Genomic DNA, 26228 nt, shown 5'->3' with positions numbered 1-26228 from the left:
TACTTCCTTTTTTTTTTTTTATAACTTTGATGATAGGATACTTCAGTCCTTTGCCATTCTCTCACAAGTCTTTAAGGTTCTGTTTGTTTTTCTTTTCAGTCTATTTTTCTCTGTTTTCAGGTTAGGTAAATCTGTTAATATATCCTCAAGTTCTCTGCTTCTATTTCATATCATCTTAACTTTACTATTGAACCCATCCAGCAAGGTATTTTGTTAACCTCTTATTGTATTTTTAAGTTTTATATTTCCATTTGGTTCTTTTATAACTTTTGGTTCTTTGCTGAAATTTTCTATTTTTTCATTTGTTAAAAGAGAATTTGTAATTGGTTGTTGAAACATTTTCTTTTTTTATGATGGCTGCTTTAAAATCTTTCTCTGATAATTCCAACATCTGACTTGTCCTGATGTTGGTATCGGATGATTGTTTTTTCTCAGTGAAGTTGTGATTTTCTCGCTTCTTGGAATTAGGGGAGAGTTTTAAATAAGGTAGCAAAATATTTTGCTATTATGTTAGGAGACTCAGAGTCTTACTTAAATCTTTTCTTTAAGTAGGCTGTCACCCATTTTAGGTTTAGCAAGAAGGCCTTAGTCTACTTTTGTGGGCTCTAGTTCCAATGGCAGTTCAATTTTCAGAGTTCTTATATTAATTTGGTCTGCTCAGTTTATCTGGTGCCACTGGAATTCCCACTGGTCTCTGCTGGTGTTGTCTGAGGATGTGGAAAGAGTTTCTCCAGGTTGGGATGTCCAGTTTCTTTTGATGGGAGAAGAGAATCTATCTCAAGCTTGTGGGGATAAATAGGCTTCTCAGATTGGACTGCTTTGTGTGGCAGCACCTCTCTTGGTACTACCTGGCTTTTTTTTTTTTTAAACCAATCTTTTATTTTAATTGGAGGATAATTACTTTATAATATTGCGATGATTTTTTGCCACACATCAATATGAATTGGCCATCAGTATACATGTGTCCCCTCCATCCTGAACCTCCCTCCCAACATCCCTCTCCACCCTATCTCTCCAGGTTGTCACAGAGCACAAGTTTTGGGTGCCCAGCGTCATACATCGCACAGGCTATCTATTTTGCATATGGTAATGTATATGTTTCAATGCCATTCTCTCAAATCATCCCAGTCTTTTAAAGTTACTTTATTCATCCTTTCATTTACTCATTTATTAGTTTATTCAGCAAAGAAATACTTATGGAGCACTTATTATAGGCTAGTTTCTGGAATTTTTGTGATTCTCTGGTTGTTGGCAGATAAGAGTTCTTAAGTATTCTTAAACATTACAATCCCACAACTGAAGTGGTTGTAGGAATGTAAGATCTTAATTAACTTTAATCAGAGTTTAAATTTAGCTAGCTCAGAAAAAAAGGTCTTACTTTACTTTTCAGAGGTATAGCTAAGTGAGAAACATAGCAATAGGACACATTTCTCCAGGGTATTACTCAATTATATGTTTTGGACTCTGTTTTATACTGTCAATTTAAGTATTTATTTATCCTTTAAAGCATATCATTATGGAAAATTCTACTCATCTTTCAAGACTGTATTCAACCTTTTCTGATTCTCACTCAGTTGATTACTATACATTTGATACTATTGTTGTTGTTTAATTGCTAAGTTGTGTCCTCTTTTGTGACCATGAATTTTAGCCTGCCAGGCTCCTCTTTTCGTGGGATTTCCCTTGCAAGAATACTGGAGTGGGTTGCCATTTCCTCCTCTAGGGGATCGTCCCAATACAGGGATGAAACCCATGTTTCCTTCATTGGCAGGCAGATTCTTTACCACTGAGCCACCAGGGAAGCCCATATTTGGTGCTATAGAGATTGCAAAAATGGCCTCAGTCCTCCTTGCCTCCCTACATCCACTCCTTTTGCACTGATACTTTGCTGCTTCTTCTATCTGGAGGTAGTGAAAGTGAAGTCACTCAGTCATGTCTGACTTTTTGCGACCCCATGGACTGTAGCACACCAGGCTCCTTTGTCCATGGAATTTTCCAGGCAAGAGTACTGGAGTGGATTGCCATTTCCTTCTCCAGGGGATCTTCCTGACCCAGAGATCCAACCCGGGTCTCCTGCATTGCAGGCAGACGCTTTACCGTTTGAGCCAGCAGGGAATCATAGAGCCCATATAATTACCCGATAAATCTGGGTTGGCCTTGTGACTTTACTTGACCAATAGGATAAAGTGGGAGTGACAGTGGTCCAGTTTGAAGCCTAGGACTCAGGAGCCCTTATGCACTTCTTGTCATTTTTTCCCTTCCCTTTTCCATGAGAACTATCTTGGACTAGGCTTCTGGAGGATGAACATGCTCAGGAAGCAAAGATAAGTGGTTCCCACTAAGATTTTCATAGACCATAAATAGTTGTGTCTATCTCTTCCAGTAGATATAAGCTTTTGGAGAGTTATAACTATTCATTTCAGTATCCTCTGAGTCTGGGAAAATGTCAAGTACATAATAAGTATTTGGCAAAATGCTAATAGAAAGGATAAATAAACAAATGATCAACATTTATGAGTTGAAGACCAAAAAGAGGCAAAACAAATGTGTTACTGCATAATAATTTATTGCCAATGTAAGATTATTTTTATTGGAAAAAAGGAATGCTAAATTATGTGATTAAACTTTGAGACTATTTAAAATAAATAGAAAATTTTCAACTAAATTGAGTTGGCATATGGTTCTTCTTTGGAGTATCTTAATTAGAATTAAGGAAAGACCATCTCTTATTTCTCCAAAGAATGTGTTATCTTCCTTAAGCAATATCTGAAAAGTAGGGAGAAAGAAAGAAAAAGCATTATTTATCCCTGATTTAATGAGAAACCTTTGACTGGAAAATTCTTTTTAGCCTTTACATTATACCTTTTGGTTTATTTATTTTTTAGTATTCAGTAATTAGCTAATCTTGGCAATATCCTTGTGAATGGCAAGAGCTATTACCCACAATGCACAGCCAAGCAAGGTATTTAAACACAAATAAGAATTCTTAATAATACAAAGAAGGAAAGCCTTGATACTTGGCCATGATATCAGAAAAGATGGAAGGTAGTGTCAGTTTTCTTAGAAAATTGGCACTGGACAATTTTATTCCACTGTATTTTTGTTATGACAGGACTTAATTTCCTACTGACATTTTTTTTCAGGAAAAGTTCTGGATCATTTCAGGAACAGAGGATTATAATTTGGTGGGTGTCTGCAGAGGCCTTTTTACTGCAGTGAAAGAAAAGGGTAATAGGGAGTCAGAACATGTTAATAAAGGGTTTGGGAATAACTAAGAGATAGGAAAGCAAATCTCTTTTCATCATATCTCTTTTCTATGCTCTCCATGACCTCCGTATTTATTGTGTTCTCTGAAATGTAGTGCTACACTTGTAATTAAGAATGGGTTCTACATGTGCTCTTTACTTGCAAACATGTAGTTGCTACCATGGCAACAGCAAAGGAACCAACAGAAGAGGCACTCTCTGATTAATGTAATTACACAGCAAGCTCTATAATACCCTTAAACACCATTTATTTCTGCATGAAGAAGACATTAAAATGGGTATTATGTTCAGCAAGTTAACATCCCCAAATTCTTTAGGATCATGTGACTTTTTATATCATGATTAAAATAATATTTATCTTGTTCATTCAAGATCAGCATCTAGGAATAGCTGTTGTATTTCAGTTAAATTCAATTCCTCAGAATAATTGTTGACTGCCAGCTATGGTCAGGAGCTATTTAGGCCTGCTAATGTTACAACCATGTATATGATATGATCCTTGCTGAAGGATCTGTTGAAGACCTCACAGTCTAACAGACCCAGATTATTACCAAGCAAATATAATTTTTTAAAACATGGAAAGTTACAGTAGACTGGAAAGACACTATTGATCCTTATAAGTTGTTAAGACATATTGTATCAGTCAGAGTTTCTGCTGGAAACAGATGGCACACTCAAATTGAGTATTCTGAGAAGACTTTAATAAAGGTACTATTTACAAGAAGTGAGCAGGGTTCAGGGAAACCAGAGTTACAGAAGATGGTAACAGCAAGGTACCATCAACCCTGAAGGGACAAGAGAAGGAGAAACAAGGGAACCTGTAAAGAAAAATAGATTACATGATAGAAACTGTGATTTTCAGTTCAGGAGGTGGCCAGCCATAGTGACCCTACAAAGAGAATCAGGGGAATAAGGAGAGTCAGAGGAATAAATATTCAGACCTTCCTTTTTTACTGCCTTCTAATCTTCAGCTATTGCTCCTCCCATAGTCTGAACAGGAGGCCAGAGGGTGAGTAAACCTATTGACATAATTTACATAGCTCAGGCTGCCAGAATACAAAGTAGATAGAGAAGAGTGGAGAGTAGATCTGGGGAGGGATATGAAGAAGGGAAATGGAGGATATTCAGTATACATATACAGATATGTGCATACTCACCAAAGGCACACACACAGAGACATCTACACAATATACCCCAGATACGTATATCTGTATAGCCAAACATTTATTTTTGCCTATAGCATCTATATCCCCTCTTCTTTTTGCTGAGAATGTCTCCAGGTACTGTTATATTTGCACAAGATCCATGAGGTCTGAGATAATTTCTGTCTCTAGCACCATATAGTTTCTGAATTAATTTTTAGATGAAGATGAAATTTCAATAAATGTGACCCTGTGCATCATTTTTCTCTCCAAGTGGCATATGGGCTAAATTACTTACAGGTGTGTGTCATCACTATTTCTAGACTATGTCCCCATGAAAGTATGCTGCTATGGGAAGAGATCTGAAATGGGAGTTAGGAGACAAGCACTTATGAGCTTGTCCTGAGTTTCTGAATTTGCTTCATTGACTCAGTTAAATGGAGGCACCAGCATGAGACCACAGAACAAGAAGATAGAAAAGTTGGGATATCTCTTCCCTATTCCACTCATCTCTGTGCCTTAGTTCGGGCTGTGGTCAAATCTCTCCATGAGTATAGCCTCTGCTGCGTGTCTCCTCCACGGTTTCAGCTCTCAGTAGTTTATGTGATACTATTTCCTCCCGTTACCTCTTCAATCCTAGGGTTGGTAATGGCTTCCAGTTATGACTCATCCTTGGATGCCTCAACCGTCCTTGTTGTTTTCCTAAACCCCATTCACATATCTGAATGTAGTCCTTTATTAAAATCTCCTCATTGAGTCACCCAGTAGAATTCTATTTCCTGCCAGAACCCTGACTGATATACTTCTCTATTAGAAATTGATAAAAACTATAGTGCAGTTGAAGGGTAGATATGAATTCCCTGTATAGAGATAGGAATAGTAGGACAGGAAATGAGCCTTCTTTCCTGTCCATAGTCCTGAATCTTAGTGCCAAGATAAAGAGTTTTCCCTCTTTTGTAAAATTTATAATGAAACACAAACACAGCTGACTCTCTGGTTCCTGGGGTATCAAGGATGCTGTAAGCTATTCATACACACTATAAAGACTTATACTGTGAGCAATATGTGACCAATTAATTTTGCTCCTATGTATTACTTAGTAACAAAACAAAATAATGAAAAAGAAACTGTGATACTTAATTCCAGGTAATATACTGATATTTCATAGAAGCCAAAGCCAAAACAACTCTTGGAGGGTAATTCCTCTCAAATTGATTCTTCCTGAACATGAGAAGACTCTACACATGGATATCACCAGATGGTCAACACTGAAATCAGATTGATTATATTCTTTGCAGCCAAAGATGGAGAAACTCTATGCAGTCAGCAAAAACATGACTGGGAGCTGACTGTGGCTCAGATCATGAGCTCCTTATTGCAAAATTCAGACTTAAATTGAAGAAAGTGGGGAAAACCACTAGACCATTCAGGTATGACCTAAATCAGATCCCTTATGATTATAGAGTGGAAGTGACAAATACATTTAAGGGACTAGATCTGATAGACAGTGTGCCTGATGAACTATGGACAAAGGTTTGTGACACTGTACAGGAGGCAGGGATTAAGATCATCCCCAAGAAAAAGAAATGCAAAAAAGCAAAATGGCTGTCTGAGGAGGCCTTACAAATAGCTGTGAAAAGAAGAGAAGGGAAAAGCAAAGGAAAAAGGAAAGATATACCCATTTGAATGCAGAGTTCCAAAGAATAGCAAGGAGACATAAGAAGGCCTTCCTCAGCGATCAATGTAAAGAAATAGAGGAAAACAACAGAATGGGAAAGACTAGAGATCTCTTCAAGAAAATTAGAGATAACAAGGGAACATTTCATGAAAAGATGGGCACAATAAAGGACAGAAATGGTATGGACCTAGCAGAAGCAGAAGATATTAAGAAGAGGTGGCAAGAATACAGAGAACTGTACAAAAAAAGATCTTCACGAACCAGATAATCATGACAGTGTGATCACTCACCTAGAGCCAGACATCCTGGATGTGAAGTCAAGTGGGCCTTAGGAAGCATCACTATGAACAAAGCTAGTGGAGGTGATGGAATTCCAGTTGAGCTATTTCAAATCCTGAAAGATGATGCTGTGAAAGTGTTGCACTCAATATACCAGCAAATTTGGAAAACTCAGCAGTGGCCACAGGACTGGAAAAGGTCAGTTTTCATTCCAATCCCAAAGAAAGGCAATGCCAAAGAATGCTCAAACTACCACACAATTGCACACATCTTACATGCTAGTAAAGTAATGCTCAAAATTGTCCAAGCCAGGCTTCAGCAATACATGAACCGTGAACTTCTGATGTTCAAGCAGGTTTTAGAAAAGGCAGAGGAATCAGAGATCAAATTGCCAACATCTGCTGGATCTTAGAAAAAGCAAGAGAGTTCCAGAAAAACATCTATTTCTGCTTTATTGACTATGCCAAAGCCTTTGACTGTGTGAATCACTATAAAATGTGGAAAATTCTGAAAGAGATGGGAATACCAGACCATCTGACTTGCCTCTTGAGAAACATGTATGCAGGTCAGGAAGCAACAGTTAGAACTGGACATGGAACAACAGAATGGTTCCAAATAGGAAAAGGAGTGCGTCAAGGCTGTATATTGTCACCCTGCTTATTTAACTTATATGCAGACTACATCATGAGAAAGGCTGGGCTGGAAGAAGCACAAGCTGGAATCTAGATTGCTGGGAGAAATATCAATAACCTCAGATATGCATATGACACCACCCTTATGGCAGAAAGTGAAGAGGAACTGAAAAGCCTCTTGATGAAAGTGAAAGAGGAGAGTGAAAATGTTGGCTTAAAGCTCAACATTCAGAAAACGAAGATCATGGCATCCAGTCCCATCACTTCATGGCAAATAGATGAGGAAACAGTGGAAACAGTGTCAGACTTTATTTTTCTGGGCTCCAAAATCACTGCAGAAGGTGATTGCAGTCATGAAATTAAAAGATGCTTACTCCTTGGGAGGAAAGTTATGACCTAGACAGTATATTAAAAAGCAGAGACATTACTTTGCCAACAAAGGTCCATCTAGTCAAAGCTATGGTTTTCCCAGTAGTCATGTATGGATGTGAGAGTTAGACTATAAAGAAAGCTGAGCACCGAAGAATTGATGCTTTTAACTGTGTTGTTGGAGAAGACTCTTGAGAGTCCCTTGGACTGCAAGGAGATCCAGCCAGTCCATCCTAAAGGAGATCAGTCCTGGTGTTCATTGGAGGGACTGATGTTGAAGCTGAAACTCCAATATTTTGGCCACCTGATGTGATGAGCTTACTCATTGGAAAAGACCCTGATGCTGGGAAAGATTGAGGGCAGGAGAAGAAGGGGATGACAGAGGATGAGATGGTTGGATGGCATCACCAACTCGATGGACATGGGTTTGGGTGAACTCCGGGAGTTCATGATGGACAGGGAGGCCTGGCGTGCAGCAGTTCATGGAATCAGAAAGAGTCAGACACGACTGAGTGACTGAACTGAACTTCAGTGCAATGACTCTGGACTCTTAACTGCTAGTTCAGCATCCTCTTTCATACCTGGAAACTGCACAGAACCTAGAAACTTAGAACCCTAAAAAATTAATTATTTTACCCTTCAGTCCTATGCCATTACTTGGTTAACCTCTTTTATAATGCTTCTTGAAATATGCAATTCACTTCTCTATGGTGCTATCATATTTCTTCATGGCTCTCCCTTATGTTGATTCAGATCAATCTTCCTGAAGCTTTCACCCATTGATCCAAGTTCTGTCCCTTGAGGTCATGAAGAACAAATCACATCCAGCTTGCATGTGACACTTCTTTAGATACCTGAATTCAGTTATCAAAAGTGTTTCCCTTGCCCCCATATTCTTCTCCAGAGCTTAATAATAAAATTCTTTAAAATGTTTACCATGCTGTATGGCTTTGGGTATCTAAATCTCCAGTCTATTTATCTCTATCCCCAAGCTCAAAGTGTGTCTCCAAGCATTATTAATGGCTGTGTTAGCTGTGACTATGAGTAGACTTCCATTTCTGTCCTTTTCTGGGGGAGGTGCTATTTTGAGAAGAAATGGTAGATATTTTACATTGTAAAATATCATTGTAACCTCACAATGATAGAAGAAAAGGAAGTGGCATTTAATGGAGAAGATGAATGGAAAAAGGACTAAGGATCCTAGGAACAAATTTCTAATACAATATCCTTTTTCCAGTGCTGAGATAAATAAAATACATATAGATAGAGATAAATAGATTTATGGCAGGCATCTCAACATGATAGTTTGTGGTTTCTCTGTCACCAGCCTCTTTCATGAATTATGATACTCATTAGAATGACAGTAAATATGAAACAAACAAACAGAAACCCTCAACTGAGCTCCCACAGGTGATGAAACCACAGTTTTTGAAGTTTCCTGAGCACAGTCCCATAAAGAGTTAATAAAACCAGGAGGGTGAAGGGGAGCGGGAGAAGAGCACAACTAGTAAAGGGCAGCAAGGTATTCAATACAAATAAAGCTATTATTTTTTTTTCAGATGATAAATGGTTTTATAATAATGACTTTTTACCCTTGATTATCTTAGACTTTTACCTTAAGTTATCTTTACTTTTGCCTGATTTTGAACTTTAAATAAATGGAGTCATGCAACATGATGTCTTTTCCACCTTCATTCTCTGATTTTTATGTTTTAGAAATTCACCCATGTTGTGCTGTGTAACTCTAGCTGATTCATTTTACTGCTCTGTAGTATTACATTGTATACATATACTGTAATTTATTTACCCATGATTAGTGAATAACTGTAGGGTTGTTTAACTTTTTGATGATATGAGCGTGCATGTGCTGCTATAAACTTATACATGTCTCCTGATACACATGTACAAGAGTTTCTCTAGATTAGTCCCTTTATTTATTTTTATCATTTTTATTTTTTATGTTAAAAATTTTCAAAAATTGTAAGAATAAATTAATCTGTATTCATAGTTGTTATTTTTCACAGAATCATTTGGCAAGAAATTACAGACATGATATCTCTTGACCTAAAAATACTTCAACATGTGTTTCCCAGGAATAATGCATTCTTTTACATAACCATAATAAAATTATTCAATTTGGGACATTTATCACTGATACGATAGCATTATCTTATATAACATAATCATTCAAATTTCTTGAATTGTTTTATCTATGTCCTTTAATGCTTTTTATTTTTATCCAAGGTCACTTGTTGCATTTATTTGCCAAATTTTTTTAGTCTTCTTTAATTAAGAACAGTTTTTCGGACTGAATTTTACCCTTACTATGTTGATCTTTTGGAAGAATAGAGGTCAATTGGTTTGTAGTGCTTGCATGCATGCTCAGTCACTCAGCTGTGTCAGACTCTTTGTGACCCTACGGACTGTAGCCATTGGTTTGTAGATTATTCCTTTGTTTTAATTTTCCAACTATCTCATCATGATTAGATTCACGTTAACTCCTTTCTTTTTAAATTCTCTTCTTCCAAGTTTTAAATTTTATATGTGAAATGTTTCTAACAATGAGTCGTCTCAATGCCTTATTGAGTTATATAAAAATCCAAATCTGCTGTAGATGTCTAATTAAAAAAGTGTGAGTAGTTTTTGGTTACTTGAACTATTCTTGTTGACATGCTAGTTTTAGAGAATAAAGAGGAGTAACATGGATTTTTTTCTGCAAGTGTGGATCAAGTTGCTTCAATTATGTCCGACTCCTGGTGACCCTAAGGACTATAGCCTGCCAGGCTCCTCTGTCCATGGGATTCTCCAGGCAAGAATACTGGAGTGGGTTGCCATTTCCTTCTCCAGGGGATCTTCCTGATCCAGGGATCAAACCCATGTCTCTTACATCTCTTGCATTGGCAGGCAGGTTCTTTACCACTAGCATCACTAGGAAGCCTCCTTTTAAATTTAGATTTTAGAGTTTTATATGTGCTGAGTGATGTAATTTTCTGGTGACCCTGATTAAGAATTTATTCCTACAATATTTATAATACAAAATGATGCTAACCTAGTGGTCACCTCACAGCAAAGGACCAGAAATGAAAGCACATATAATAATTTATTAGTGCAAATGCCTATTTGATCTTTTATCAAGCCCAAGAGCATTTCTTCTTCATCCCTAATCATTATCCTGAGAGTTGGAATTTACTCACATTTACTAATTTGAACTGCAATTCTATTTCAGAGAGTTTTGTTTTTAGTTTGTTATGTATTGTTGGAAAAACTATTCATCTCAGTTTAATTCAACAGATACATATTTAGTATCTAATGTGTGGCAGACAATATGTTAGGCACTAAGGCAAAGATGGTGAAAATGCAGCATTTTTCCCTTTAGGTGTTCATAGTTCAATAGGGGAATCATTTATCTATATAAATGATAGTATATTGAGGTAAGCACCTTAACAGCATTACGAATGAAGTGTGGTGGGAGCTCAGAATAGGAAGCAAGTAACTGTTCTTGAGGAGCATGATGGTTGACTTCTGAGCTAAGCCTTTAAAGATCAGTAAGGGATTCCTACACAGAAAAGAAAAGACAGAGACTGCATGCTGGGCACAATTCTAGATACTTTGGGGGAAGTCTTAATCTAACAAAAGAAATAGACATAGATGTAAACTGTGTTATGCAGTCCTACTGTTCTAGAAGCACAGAGTGCAATGAGAGGACAGAAATGTAGAGATATAGTCTGTCCTGGAGGAGTGCATGTAGAGGGGAGTTCATCTCAACGTTCATGTCTGCAAACAAAATTCCTATACAAAAATCTCTTTTTGTGTGGTTTAGAATATAATACAGATCAGTAAATTCCCTCAAAGAAAGTTGAACAGGCAGCAAAATTCTGTGTGGATGAAAAATGCATGAGTTCTACATTTTGGTGTGAGGGGAACACTCACTGAACATGTCCCTCCATTAAGCTGGTATAGATGTCATCAATCCTAAGAATTAGATGAAGGGTCCAGCTAGGCAGTTTTATTTCCAGCCCACTAAAATAACAACATGTTGTTATGTCCTTGTCAGGTTTAATATAGACAATTATAGGATTTGCTTTGCTTTGAAAATCATTCAGTCCCAATAATTACCCTCTATTTATTAAATAAATCAGATTGCTCGCTTCATGCTCACCTTTCTCATTTTTCCTCTTATAAATGCCTTATCATAATCTAATATATGAATACATTTTAAGCTCTAAAATATTATTTTGATATGTTTTTAAGTTTCTGTCCTGAAAGTAACCTTCTTCCTAGTTAATAATGCCTTACTTCTATTAAAGTTTGGTAGTATAGTCAAATGTACCTACACATCATCCACTCATCCACTTATCTTATCAGCCCATCTATTCATATCATCATTAATCTTTGTCAATTGCACATGTACATGGAGAACTTTCCTCAGGCTGTAGCAAATCTAGGAGAACAACCTGACATTTTTTGGGGGACCCCCATTTTTCAGGATAGATCAAGGAGATAGCCTTCCTGGTCTGTGCTAAAAATCACATTTGTTCTCATAAACAAACTACCTTCAATCCACCAGCCTTTTCATCATCAAAGCAAACTGGGCTAAGCCAGTTTCTTCCCTTCCCTTTCATATGCATTCTTGAAATCACATGTCACCATTTTTGACATGTTATCCCCTTAATGATTTCCCTTGATGTTCATTGTAAACTGATTTGATCTGAATAAAAATGCAAGAAAATGGAGGCACAAGGCAGGGTTTACCTTCACATTTCCAGTGGGACTATCGAAAAAACAAGTGAGTTCCAGAAAAACGTCTACTTCTGCTTTATTGACTATGCCAAAGCCTTTGACTATGTGGATCACAACACACTGTGGGAAATTCTTCAAGAGATGGGATTCCCAGACCACCTAACCTGCCTCTTGAGAAATCTGTATGCAGGTGAACAAGCAACAGTTAGAACTGGATGTGGAACAACAGACTAGTTCCAAATAGGGAAAGGAGTATGTCAAGTATTGTCACCCTGCTTATTTAACTTATATGCAGAGTAAATCATGAGAAACAATGGGCTGGAGGAAGCACAAGTTGGAATCAATATTGCCAGGAGAAATATCAATAATCTCAGATATGCAGATGATACCACCCTTATGGCAGAAAGTGAAGAAGAACTAAAGTCTCTTGATGGAAGTGAAAGAGGAGAGTGAAAATGTTGGCTTAAAGCTCAACATTCAGAAAACTAAGATCATGGCATCTGGTCCCCCAACTTCATGGCAAATAGATGGGAAACAGGGGGAACAGTGAGAGACCTTATTTTGGGGGCTTCAAAATCACTGTGGATGGTGACTACAGCCATGAAATTAAAAGATGCTTACTCTTTGGAAGAAAAGTTATGACCAACCTAGACAGCATATTAAAATGCAGAGACATTACTTTGCCAACAAAGGTCCATCTAGTCAAGGCTATGGTTTTCCCAGTAGTCATGTATGGATGTGAGAGTTGGACTATAAAAAAAGCTGAGTGCCAAGGAGTTGATGCTTTTGGACTGTGGTGAGGAGACGACTCTTGAGAGTCCCTTGGACTGCAAGGAAATCGATCCAACCAGTCCATCCTAAAGGAAATCAGTCCTGAATATTCATTGGAAGGACTGATATTGAAGCTGAAACTCCAATATTTTGGCCCCCTGATGCGAAGAGCTGACTCATTGGAAAAGTCCCTGATGCTGGGAAAGATTAAAGGCGGGAGGAGAAGGGGATGACATAGGATGAGATGTCATAGGATGAGATGATTAGATGTCATCACCAACTCAATGGACATGAGTTTGAGTAAACTCCGGGAGTTGATGATGGACAGGGAGACCTGGCGTGCTACAGTCCATGGAGTCGCGAAGAGTGGGACATGACTGAGCGACTGAACTGAACTGAACCAAATGACCTGTCCACTTCGTCTATTCTTTCATGTGTGTATGCTTATTTTCTCAGTTATGTCTGACTCTTTGCAACCCCATGGACTATAGCCCACCAGGCTCCTCTGTCCATGGGATTCTCCAGGCAAGAATATTGGAGTGCGTAGTGATTCCCATTCCCTTCTCCAGGTATCTTCACAACCCAGGGACCGAATCTGGGTCTCCTGCATTGTAGGTGGATTCTTTATCATCTGAGCCACCAGGGAAGCCCATTCTTTCATAAGCATTCACAGAACATTTGTACATGTGTATACTGAAAAGAGGAGAAGGCAATGGCACCCCACTCCAGTACTCTTGCCTGGAAAACCCATGGGCAGAGGAGCCTGGTAGGCTGCAGTCCATGGGGTCGCTGAGGGTCGGACACGACTGAACGACTTCGCTTTCACTTTTCACTTTCATGCATTGGAGAAGGAAATGGCAACCCACTCCAGTGTTCTTGCCTGGAGAATCCCATGAACGGAGAAGCCTGGTGGACTGCCGTCTATGGGGTCGCACAGAGTCAGACACGACTGAAGTGACTTAGTAGCAGCAGCAGCAGCATACTGAAAAGAACAAGCTGGTCTCTGCTCTTAAGGACTACAAATTCTAATAGGGGGAACCCAACGTTGACAGACTTATTCTCAGAGGATATAATGAGAGCAGAGAGAAAGAGAGCTTGTGACTGGGGAGACTAAGGTTTGCATAAAGAGCAATTGACCTGAAGGAAAAGGAGAGCACGCAAAACTTAATATCCTCCTATAAAATTCATGGTGATGCAAGAGGGCACAGTAGTTAAATCTACCAAATATGCAGGGTATGATTATATTCTGAAACATTATCCTGTGTTTCTTTCCCTATTATTTCTTGTTTCTCAAACTGATCATTCATTCAGATAATGGTAAACATAGTCCTAACAGATACTGACAGAACAGAATTTGCAGACTGGGATTTTATGCCAGTCTCCACATTCTCTCCCTCCTTTTCTCCTCTCCCAGAAGGCAACTCTTAACCAGTTACTGATAGGATGAGAGGATAAATATTCCAACTCATGTCCCATGAGGGGGATCACTTTGGGAAGTGACCTCCATTGTCTCTGGGGATAGACTCTGGGATAGAGTCAAAGTTACCCTCTTATAAGACTTAGCTTAATATTACACACTTGCTTGGCCTCCTTCCTTTCTGTATTCCAATTTCATATCCCTCTACTGTCTTTTTAGGAGAACATGTCCTAATAAATTACTTACACACAAATCTTCATCTCATGATCTGCTCCTGGAGACCCAACATGAGAGAATATTCTATGCTTATTGCTTATCAGGGTAGAGTTATTTCAAAAGAAATACAAAGGGCAAAGAAAGGAGTCATGTTCAGCTTTTTAGGCTCAAAACAGCCCTTTGAATCTCCCCAAAGAGATGATAATGTTGAGAGTAAAAAATTTTGAGTTGAAGAGTCAGAGCCTCAAGGGTTCAGGAGACAATTTAATGACATAAATAGAAGACATGAAAAAATACAAAATAAGTCATGTCAGTTTTCCCCACCTGTTTAAATTAGATAGGGTTCTCACAGACTGGTGTAAAGGATTAGAAGGTCAGGAAACACATTTTTTTAAAAATTTTATTTTAATTGGAGGCTAATTACTTTACAATATTGTGGTGGTTTTTGCCATACATTCACATGAATCAGCCATGGGTGTACATGTGTTCCCCATCCTGACCCTCCCACCCACCTCCCTCCCCATCCCATCCCTCAGGATCATCCCAGTACACCAACCCTGAGCACCCTGTCTCATGCATCGCAACTTGACTGGCGATCTATTTCATATATGATAACATACATGTTTCAATGCTATTCTCTCAGATCATCCCACGCTTGCCTTCTCCCACAGAGTCCAAAAGTCTGTTCTTTATATCTGTGTCTCTTTTGCTGTCTTGCATACAGGGTCATTGTTACCATCTTTCTAAATTCCATACATATGCATTAATATACTGGTGTATATTAATGTGTATATTAACACTGGTGTATTGGTGTTTTTCTTTCTGACTTACTTCACTCTGTATAATAGGCTCCAGTTTCATCCACCTCATTAGAACTGATTCAAATGCATTCTTTTTAATAGCTGAGTAATATTCCATTGTGGGTATGTACCATGGCTTTCTTATCCATTTGTCTGCTGATGGACATCTAGGTTGCTTCCATGTCCTGGCTATTATAAACAGTGCTGCGATGAACATTGGGGTACACGTGTCTCTTTCAATTCTGGTTTCCTCGGTGTGTATGCCCAGCAGTGGGATTGCTGGGTCGTATGGCAGTTCTATTTCCAGTTTTTTAAGGAATCTCCACACTGTTCCCCATAGTGGCTGTACTAGTTTGCATCCCCACCAACAGTGTAATAGGGTTCCCTTTTCTCCACACCCTCTACAGCATTTATTGTTTGTAGACTCTTTTTCTAATATAAATTTATTTATTTTAATTGGAGGCTAATTACTTTACAGTATTGTATTGGTTTTGCCATACATCAACATGTATCTGCCATGGGTATACACGTGTTCCCCATCCTGAACCCCCTTCCCACCTCCCTCCCTGTACCATCCCTCTGGGTCATCCCAGTGCACTAGCCCCAAGCATCCTGTATCATGCATCAAACCTGGACTGGCGATTCGTCTCACATATGATATTATACATGTTTCAATGCCATTCTCCCAAATCATCCCACCCTCTCCCTCTCCCACAGAGTCCAAAAGACTGTTCTATACATCTGTGTCTCTTTTGCTATCTCGCATACAGGGTTATTGTTACCATCTTTCTAAATTCCATATATATGCGTTAGTATACTGTATTGGTGTTTTTCTTTCTGGCTTATTTCACTCTATATAATACACTCCAGTTTCATCCACCTCATTAGAACTGACTCAAATATATTCTTTTTAATGGCTGAGTAATACTCCATTGTGTATATGTACCACAGCTTTCTTATCCATTCGTCTGCTGATGGACATCTAGGTTGCTTCCATGTCCAGCTATTATAAACAGTGCTGCGATGAACATTGGGGTACACGTGTCTCTTGCAATTCTGGTTTCCTTGGTGTGTACGCCCAGCAGTGGGATTGCTGGGTCGTATGGCAGTTCTATTTCCAGTTTTTTAAGGAATCTCCACACTGTTCTCCATAGTGGCTGTACTAGTTTGCATTCCCACCAACAGTGTAAGAGGGTTCCCTTTTCTCCACACCCTCTACAGCATTTATTGTTTGTAGACTTTTGGATACCAGCCATTCTGACCGGTGTGAGATGGTACCTCGTGGTTTTGATTTGCATTTCTCTACTTTGGCAACAAAGGTCTGTCTAATAAAGGCTATGGTTTTTCCTGTGATCATGTATGGATGTGAGAGTTGGACTGTGAAGAAGGCTGAGCGCCGAAGAATTGATGCTTTTGAACTGTGGTGTTGGAGAAGACTCTTGAGAGTCCCTTGGACTATAAGGAGATCCAACCAGTCCATTCAGAAGGAGATCAGCCCTGGGATTTCTTTGGAAGGAATGATGCTAAAGCTGAAACTCCAGTACTTTGGCCACCTCATGCGAAGAGTTGACTCATTGGAAAAGACTCTGATGCTGGGAGGGATTGGGGGCAGGAGGAGAAGGGGACGACAGAGGATGAGATGGCTGGATGGCATCACTGACTCGCTGGACTTGAGTCTGGGTGAACTCCGGGAGTTGGTGATGGTCAGGGAGGCCTGGCGTGCTGCGATTCATGGGGTCACAAAGAGTCGGACACGACTGAGTGACTGAACTGAACTGAACTGATAATGAGTGATGTGGAGCATCTTTTCATCTGTTTGTTAGCCATCTGTATGTCTTCTTTGGAGAAATGTCTGTTTAGTTCTTTGGCCCATTTTTTTGACTGGGTCGTTTGTTTTTCTGGAATTGAGCTGCAGGAGTTGTTTGTATATTTTTGAGATTAATTCTCTGTCAGTTGCTTCATTTGCTATTATTTTCTCCCATTCTGAAGGCTGTCTTTTCACCTTGCTTATAGATTCCTTCATTGTGAAAAAGCTTTTAAGCTTAATTAGGTCCCATTTGTTTATTTTTGCTTTCATATCCATTGTTCTGGGAGGTGGGTCATAGAGGATCCTACTATGATTTACATCAGAGAGTGTTTTGCCTATGTTTTCCTCTAGGAGTTTTATAGTTTCTGGTCTTACATTTATATCTTTAATCTATTTTGAGTTTATTTTTGTGTCTGGTGTTAGAAAGTGTTCTAGTTTCATCCTTTTACAAGTGGTTGAACAGTTTTCCCATCACCACTTGTTAAAGAGATTGTCTTTTCTCCATTGTATATTCTTGCCTCCTTTGTCAAAGATAAGGTGTCCATAGGTGTGTGGATTTATCTCTGTGCTTTCTATTTTGTTCCGTTGATCTATATTTCTGTCTTTGTGCCAGTACTATACTGTCTTGATGACAGTAGCTTTGTAGTATAGTCTGAAGTCAGGCAGGGTGATTCCTCCAGTTCCATTCTTCTTTATCAAGATTGCTTTGGCTATTTGAGGTTTTTTGTATTTCCATACAAATTGTGAAATTATTTGTTCTAGTTCTCTGAAAAATACCATTGGTAGCTTGATAGGGATTGCATTGAATCTATAGATTGCTTTGGGTAGTATACTCATTTTCACTATATTGATTCTTCCAATCCATGAACATGGTATATTTCTCCATCTATTTGTGTCATCTTTGATTTCTTTCATCAGTGTTTTATAGTTTTCTATATATAGGTCTTTTGTTTCTTTAGGTAGATTTATTCCTAAGTATTTTATTCTTTTCGTTGCAGTGGTGAATGGAATTGTTTCCTTAATTTCTCTTTCTGTTCTCTCATTGTTAGTGTATAGGAATGCAAGGGATTTCTGAGTGTTAATTTTATATCCTGAAACTGTACTATATTCATTGATTAGCTCTAGTAATTTTCTGGTGGAGTCTTTAGGGTTTTCTATGTAGAGGATCATGTCATCTGCAAACAGTGAGAGTTTACTTCTTTTTCAATCTGGATTCCTTTTATTTCTTTTTCTTCTCTGATTGCTGTGGCTAAAACTTCCAAAACTATGTTGAATAGTAGTGGTGAGAGTGGGCATCTTTGTCTTGTTCCTGACTTTAGGGGAAATGCTTTCAATTTTTCACCATTGAGATTAATGTTTGCTGTTAGTTAGTGTTAGTGTTAGTTGCTCAGTCGTGCCCAACTCTTTGCAACCCCATGGACTGCAGTCCACCAGGCTCCTCTGTCCATAAGATTTTCCAGGCGAGGATACTGGAGTGGGTTGCCATTTCCTTCTCCATGTTTGCTGTAGGATTATCATATATGGCTTTTATTATGTTGAGGTACATTCCTTCTATGCCTGCTTTCTGGAGGGTTTTTTTTTTTTTTATCATAAGTGAATGTTGAATTTTGTCAAAGGCTTTCTCTGCATCTACTGAGATAATCATATGGTTTTTATCTTTCAATTTGTTAATATGGTGTATTGCATTGATTGATTTGCAAATACTGAAGAATCCTTGCATCCCTGGGATAAAGCCTACTCGGTCATGGTGTATGATATCTTTAATATGTTGTTGGATTCTGTTTGCTAGAATTGTGTTAAGGATTTTTGCATCTGTGTTCTTCAGTGATATTGGCCTGTAGTTTTCCTTTTTTGTGTGGCATCTTTGTCTGGTTTTGGTATTAGGGTGATGGTGGCCTCATAGAATGAGTTTGGAAGTCTACCTTCCTCTGCAATTTTCTGGAAGAGTTTGAGTAGGATAGGTGTTAGCTCTTCTCTAAATTTTTGGTAGAATTAAGCTGTGAAGCCATCTGGTCCTGGGCTTCTGTTTGTTGGAAGATTTCTGATTACAGTTTCAACTTCTGTGCTTGTCGTGGGTCTGTTAAGATTTTCTATTTCTCCTTGGTTCAGTTTTGGAAAGTTATACTTTTCTAAGAATTTGTCCATTTCTTCCAAGTTGTCCATTTCATTGGCATATAGTTGCTGATAGTAGTCTCTTATGATCCTTTGTATTTCTGTACTGTGTTGTGATTTCCTCATTTTCATTTCAATTTTGTTGATGTGATTCTTCTCCCTTTTCTTCTTGATGAGTCTGGCTGCTGGTTTGTCTATCTTATTTATCTTCTCAAAGAACCAGCTTTTGGCTTTGCTGATTTTGGTTATGGTCTCCTTTGTTTCTTTTGAAATTTTTTCTGCCCTAATTTTTATGATTTCTTTCCTTCTACTAACCCTGGGGTGCTTCGTTTCTTCTTTTTCTAGTTGCTTTAGGTGTAGAGTTAGGTTATTTATTGATTTCTCTCCTGTTTCTTGAGGTAACCTTGTATTGCTCTGAACCTCCCCCTTAGTACTGCTTTTACTGAATCCCATGGGTTTTGGTTTGTTGTGTTTTAATTTTTTGTTTCTATGCATATTTTGATTTCGTTTTTGATTTCTCCTGTGATTTGTTGGTTATTCAGAAGGAGACACAATTATTGATATATATTTTGGTGTGCGTCCCTGACAATGGGTCCTCAGGTCTCATTTCTGAAAACCACTCCTTTAGTCCCCATCCCAGACCTCTCCCTGCGAGGAAAAAAGGAGGAGCTGAGGGTAGAGATGGTAAAGGATGTATGGGGCTGTATGGTCATAGGAAGGAGGGCACAGATTTCCCTGCATTTCTTTGACAATTGGAGACTAGAAGGAAATGAGGATGCATCAGAATCTGAGCAGAGCTAGAAGATAAAGACTAGATAAATGGAGCCTTAATTGTCACAGTAGATGCCATCGTGGATAGATTCTGACATCTGGATATCAGTCACACAGTGGTCACCATGTCTTTTCTCCTGGACTGTGGTAGAACATTTTGGTGTCCCATATCACATTCTTTTGGCAATCCTCAGATTAATTGCAACTCCAGTGGATTGTTCTTGTATGCTCAGCAAACTACCCCAAGCATGCGCACAAGATTTATACTTTATTGTCTTTTTTTTATTGACATTTTCTGAAGATATAGGGGTTTTCTCAACCTGCATGCAAGGTAGTGCAGAAGTACAGGGCAATTAATACCTCCAGGAAAAATTTTAAACCAATGAGGAGTGAGCATTGAAAGATAAGTGTTCCAACACCCTATTTTCCAGAGGCAATTATGGGTTGCATTCTAACCACCTATTAAGGGGTCACAGTGGGATAGAACCCCAAATGCCAACAGCTCAATAAAAAAATTCTGTACTGATTTTTCTTCTCCCATGTCTCAGTCTTTTTGCTCTCTCATTGTTAGTTTCCAAAGATACACCTCATATAAACTATTGGAATCCAAGTCTTCATCTCTGATGTTGCTTTTATGCCACCCAAACTAAGAAATGTGAAAAAGTGGTAAGGGAAGAACTCTTTTTTGACCTAGAAAATCCTGAATTGAGTGACTTACCTTAAATTAACAAACTCTGACTTTTTGCTATCACTAGCATAAAGTTTCAAGATAGGGATTTAGTTCAGTTATAGAGAAATAAAATGTATATTTTTGCCTACCTCAATTCATAGTCTGTAAGTATTTTATCCACTGTATGTGCTAGTTGTCACAGACAAGCCCACTATCTCTCTCTCTCCTCTATTTATTTATTTTTGTATTTTTAATGACTGAAATAAAACTAAAACCACAGCTTCTGGAAGAACCATTTATTCTTGCCAGTCTTGTATCTCTCCTTGAACTTGACCTTGGCCTCTCATTGAGCCTTGCCATTTGAAAGCAGAGTCTCTGAAGACATCCCTGTTGACAACAGTTTTGTCCAAGGGGCTATTGATAGAAAACCTTTTGGGCATGAGGTGATGATACAGTTTCACAAAAGACTTGATCTTTGATCTCTTGGAGATTTTCTTCTTGCCCATGGCACTTTGTAGGGATAGCTACAATTCTAGCTACCAGAGCATGGCTGTAGGGTCAATCTGAAATGCCATCATCAATGTTCTTCACGATGATCACTTTGTGTCCAGAATAGCAACTGGCCAGGAAGAGCCTCACCAGCATCACCTGGGGTCAGAGAAACCCCAGTAAGACGGTAGGTGCTGGAGTGGCTTTGAAGAGATACCCCTTGTCCAAGGGCAAAGGAGAAGCCCCAGCAAGATGGTAGGAGGGGCGAATTCATGTTTAGAATCAAATCCCATTCCCGCCAGAGATGCTCAGAGGGCTCAAACAAACCTTGTTCACACCAGGACCCAGGGACCCCACAGAGACTGAGACAGAACTGTGTTTGAGTATCTCCTGTGAAGGTATGGGTCAGCAGTGGACTGCCGTGGGGACAGTGCACTTGGTGCAGCAGACTTGGGTATGGCATAAGCCCTCTTAGAGGAGGTCACCATTAACCCCATCATAGAGCTGCCAGAACTTACTCAGGACCGGGAAATAGACTTTTGGAGGGTACAAATAGAACCTTGTGCACCAAGACCCAGGAGAAAGGAGCAGTGACCCCACAGTAGACTGACCCAGACTTGCCTGTGAGTGTCCAGGACTCTCCAGCAGAGGCGTGGGTTGGTGGTGGCCTGCTGCAGGGTTGGGGGCACTAGTGTAGCAGTACGTGCATGGGATCTTTTGAAGGAGGTCACGATTATCTTCATTATCTCCACCATAGTTTGGCCCCAGGTAAATAGCAGGGAGGGAACACAGCTCCACCCATCAACAGAAAATTGAATTAAAGATTTACTGAGCATGCACCCACCCCCCACCCCCCACCCCTCATAAGAACAAGACTCAGTTTCCCCCTCAGTCAGTCTCTCCCATCAGGAAGCTTCCATAAGCCTCTTATCCTTCTCCATCAGAGGGTAGACAGACTGAAAACCATAATCACAGAAAACTAACCAATCTAATCACCTTGGATTGGTGAATGGACCACAGCCTTGTCTAACTCAATGAAACTATGAGCCATGTAGGGCCACCCAAGACAGACAAGTCATGGTGGTGAGTCCTGATGAAATGTGGTCCACTAGAGAAGGGAATGGCAAACCACTTCAGTATTCTTGCCTTGAGAACCCCATGAACAGTATGAAAAGGCAAAAAGATAGGACACTGAAAGATGAACTTCCCAGGTCGGTAGGTGCCCAATATGCTACTGGAGATCAGTGGAGAAATAACTCCAGAAAGAATGAAACGACGGACCCAAAGCAAAAACAACACCAGCTGTGGATGTGACTGGTGATGAAAGCAAGGTCCGATGCTGTAAAGAGCAGTATTACATAGGAACCTGGAATGTTAGGTCCATGAATCAAAGCAAATTGGAAGGGGTCAAACAGGAGATTGCAAGAGCGAATGTCGACATTTTAGAAATCAATGAACTAAAATGGATGAGAATGGGTGAATTTAACTCAGATGACCATTACATCTACTACTGTGGGCAAGAATCCCTTAGAAGAAATGGAGTAGCCATCATAGTCAACAAAAGAGTCTGAAATGCAGTACTTGGATTCAATCTCAAAAATGACAGAATGATCTCTGTTCGTTTCCAAGGCAAACCATTCAATGTCACAGTAATCCAAGTCTATGCTCCGACCAGTAATGCTGAAAAGCTGAAGGCAAAGAAGAAAAGGAAAGATATAAGCATCTGAATGCAGAGTTCCAAAGAATAGCAAGAAGAGATAACAAAGACTTCCTCATTATCAGTGCAAAGAAATAGAGGAAAACAATAGAATGGGAAAGACTAGAGATCTCTTCAAGAAAATCAGATCTACTAAGGGAATATTTCATGCAAAGATGGGCACAATAAAGGACAGAAATGGTATGGACCTAACACAAGCACAAGATATTAAGAAGTGGCAACAATACGCAGAAAGTGAGAGTGAAGTCGCTCAGTCGTGTCCGACTCTTTGCGACCCCATGGACAGTAGCCTGCACCAGGCTCCTCCATCCATGGGATTTTCTAGGCAAGAATACTGGAGTGGGTTGCCATTTCCTTCTCCAGAAGAACTATACAAAAAAGATCTTCACCATCCAGATAATCACAATGGTGTGATTACTCACCTAGAGCCAGACATCCTGGAATGCAAATTCAAGTGGCCTTAGGAAGCATCACTATGAAAAAAGCTAATGGAGGTGATGGAATTCCAGTTGAGCTATTTCAAATCCTAAAAGACGATGCCGTGAAAGTGCTGTACTCAATATGCCAGCAAATTTGGAAAACTCAGTAGTGGCCACAGGACTGTGGAAAAGTTAAGTTTTCATTCCAATCACAAAGAAAGTCAATGCCAAAGAATGCTCAAACTACTGCACAATTGCACTGATCTCACATGCTAGTAAAGTAATGCTCAAAATTCTCCAAGCCAGGCTTCAATAATATGTGAACTTCCAGATGTTCAACCTGGATTTACAAAAGGCAGAGGAACCAGAGATCAAATTGCCAACTCCACTGGATCATCAAAAAAGCAAGAGAGTTCCAGAAAAACATCTACTTCTGCATTATTGATTATGCCGAAGCCTTTGACTGTGTGGATCACAACAAACTGTGGTAAATTCTTCAAGTGATGGGAATACCAGATCACCTGACCTGCCTCCTGGGAAATTTGTATGCAGGTCAGGAAGAAACAGTTAGAACTGGACATGGAACAACAGACCGGTTCCAAATAGGAAAAGGAGTATGTCAAGGCTGTATATTGTCACCCTACTTATTTAACTTATATGCAGAATACATCATGAGAAATGCTGGGCTGGATGAAGCACAAGCTGGAGTCAAGATTTCCAGGAGAAATATCAATAACCTCAGAAACACAGATGACACCACCCTTATGGCAGAAAGCGAAGAAGAACTAAAGAGCCTCTTGATGAAAGTGAAAGAGGAGAGTAAAATGTTGGCTTAAAGCTCAACATTCAGAAAACTAAGATCATGGCATCTCGTCCCATCATTTCATGGCAAATAGATGGGAAAACAGTGGAAACAGTGGCAGGCTTTAATTTGGGGGGCTCCAAAATCACTGTGGTTGGTGACTGCAGTCATGAAATTAAAAGATGCTTACTCTTTGGAAGAAAAGTTATGACCAACTTCGACAGCATATTAAAAAGGAGAGACATTACTTTGCCAATGATAGTCCATCTAGTCAAGGCTATGGTTTTTCCAGTGATCATGTATGAATGTGAGAGTTGGACTATAAAGAAAGCTGAGTGCCGAAGTGTTGATGCTTTTGAACTCTGGTGTTGGAGAAGACTCTTGAGAGTCCCTTGGACTGCAAGGAGATCCAACCAGTCCATCCTAAAGGAAATCAGTCCTGAATATTCACTGGAAGGACTGATGTTGAAGCTAAAAGTCCAATACTTTGGCCACCTGATGTGAAGAGCTGACTCATTGGAAAAGACCCTGAACCTGGGAAATACTGAATGCAGGAGGAGAAGAGGAGAACATAGGATGAGATGTTAGATGTCATCACCAACTCAATGGACATGAGTTTGAGTAAGCTCCGGGAGTTGGTGATGGACAGAGTGGCCTGGTGTACTGCAGTCCACAGGGTTGCAAAGAGTCGGACACAACTGAGTGACTGAACTGTCTGACTGAGTATCACCTTCCCAAGTTTTGTGAACTTGTCCATTTTGACAGCGACCACTCGGGCCTACAGCAGAAAGCCCATTATCTCTTTTTGAGGAGAATTGCCTAACTCAATCCTCCAGCCTGAGGAAAGGCATCTTGGTGAACATTAGCCACTTAATGGCTAGAAATGCCTCAAGAACTGACAACCCTGCTTGGCTGGCTAGTAATATATGAGGAAATTTGTGGTCCAAAACTGTGCCTAGAAAAGTAATGACAATTAATTGTGTCAATCATCAACTGTACCTTTGGCATCTCAACAAAGTATGGAAAGTATCAAATAATTGCTAGTAGAAGGAGGTGTAATATAGAAAGATAAAGATAGCATGGAGTGAAAAGAATAGTGTTAGAACACTATTGCAAAGTTCCACAGAATCTTGCTGCTTAAGAGTTGACCAAGTGTCTTGATGCCTTAGGTCCTGAGTGGCAGCTATTCCTAGTTTTGTGTGAGATTCTTTTCTGCTACAATAAAAGTTTTGCAACAACTCCAAATACCTTAGGTGGATAGAATTAGTCTCCGTTTCCTGTAATCTAAAGGGTCTAATTTTACCTGTGTCCAAGGAATTGCAAGTAGTTCAGTAAGGGACTGAAGTGAGAGATAAGAATTAAGACTGGAGACCTAGGCAGTTAGAATAACAGTCTTGAAAATAATAGGGAGATAATGAAGAATTTTAAACAATGGAATGATTCCCTCCAAATTCCCAAGTGCTGAATTGAATGTTTGAAAGTTGCACAATTGAAAGTGGAGAGGGTAGTTTGGATGTTTTTTCTATAATCAGAAGAGAAAATGAAGGCCTGATACTGAAGTTATGCCATGTTTGGTTGGGAAAATCATGAGATCAATTTTAGACTCTGTGAGTTTGAAGTCCTTCTGGTACTTTCAGATGAGGTGTCTAGAAGTTGTTGGATTTATGGGTCTGAAACACAGAAGAGATATTCTGATTGGTGACATAGATGTTAGTCATTTGTCATTAGTATTGGTGGAAGCCTTGGGTGAAGGTAGAACCTCCCCAAAAGATTATCCAGTGTAAAAAGAAAAGAGGACAGAATGTGGATTTGTGGCAGCAGCAAAATCAAAAAGGGAGGGGAGAGGAGGAGGTACTCGTAAGGTAGAGTGAAGAGTTGCCAGATAGGTAGAAGGAAAACCAAGAGGTACTCTCTCTATGAGTTATAGCAAATGCGTAATATGATTGAATAAATGTCCCCCACAAATCCTTGGAAATTATCCTTTGTAATTTATAAGTATTTGCATTTATTTGGTTAAAATACATCAATTTACCTTTGTAATACTTGGTAAACCTGTTAAATGAATGCAATGCAAGACAGGAATGAAACACAAGGATTATTTTTCTACTCACACATAGCAGTAGATGTGCTA

The 26228-nt window shown here is 39.3% G+C and overlaps 1 pseudogene; it reads right to left on the bottom strand.

The window, feature by feature from the left end:
- Positions 1 to 20938: 20938 nt before the first annotated feature.
- LOC102403939 lies at positions 20939 to 24854 on the bottom strand (annotated as a pseudogene).
- Between the last annotated feature and the right edge of the window lie 1374 nt (positions 24855 to 26228).

The sequence above is a fragment of the Bubalus bubalis genome, chromosome X, assembly GCF_019923935.1.
Source record: "Bubalus bubalis isolate 160015118507 breed Murrah chromosome X, NDDB_SH_1, whole genome shotgun sequence".
NCBI lineage: Eukaryota > Metazoa > Chordata > Mammalia > Artiodactyla > Bovidae > Bubalus > Bubalus bubalis.
Note: the sequence above shows the minus strand (reverse complement) of the source record. Positions and strands in the feature narration are given on the sequence as shown.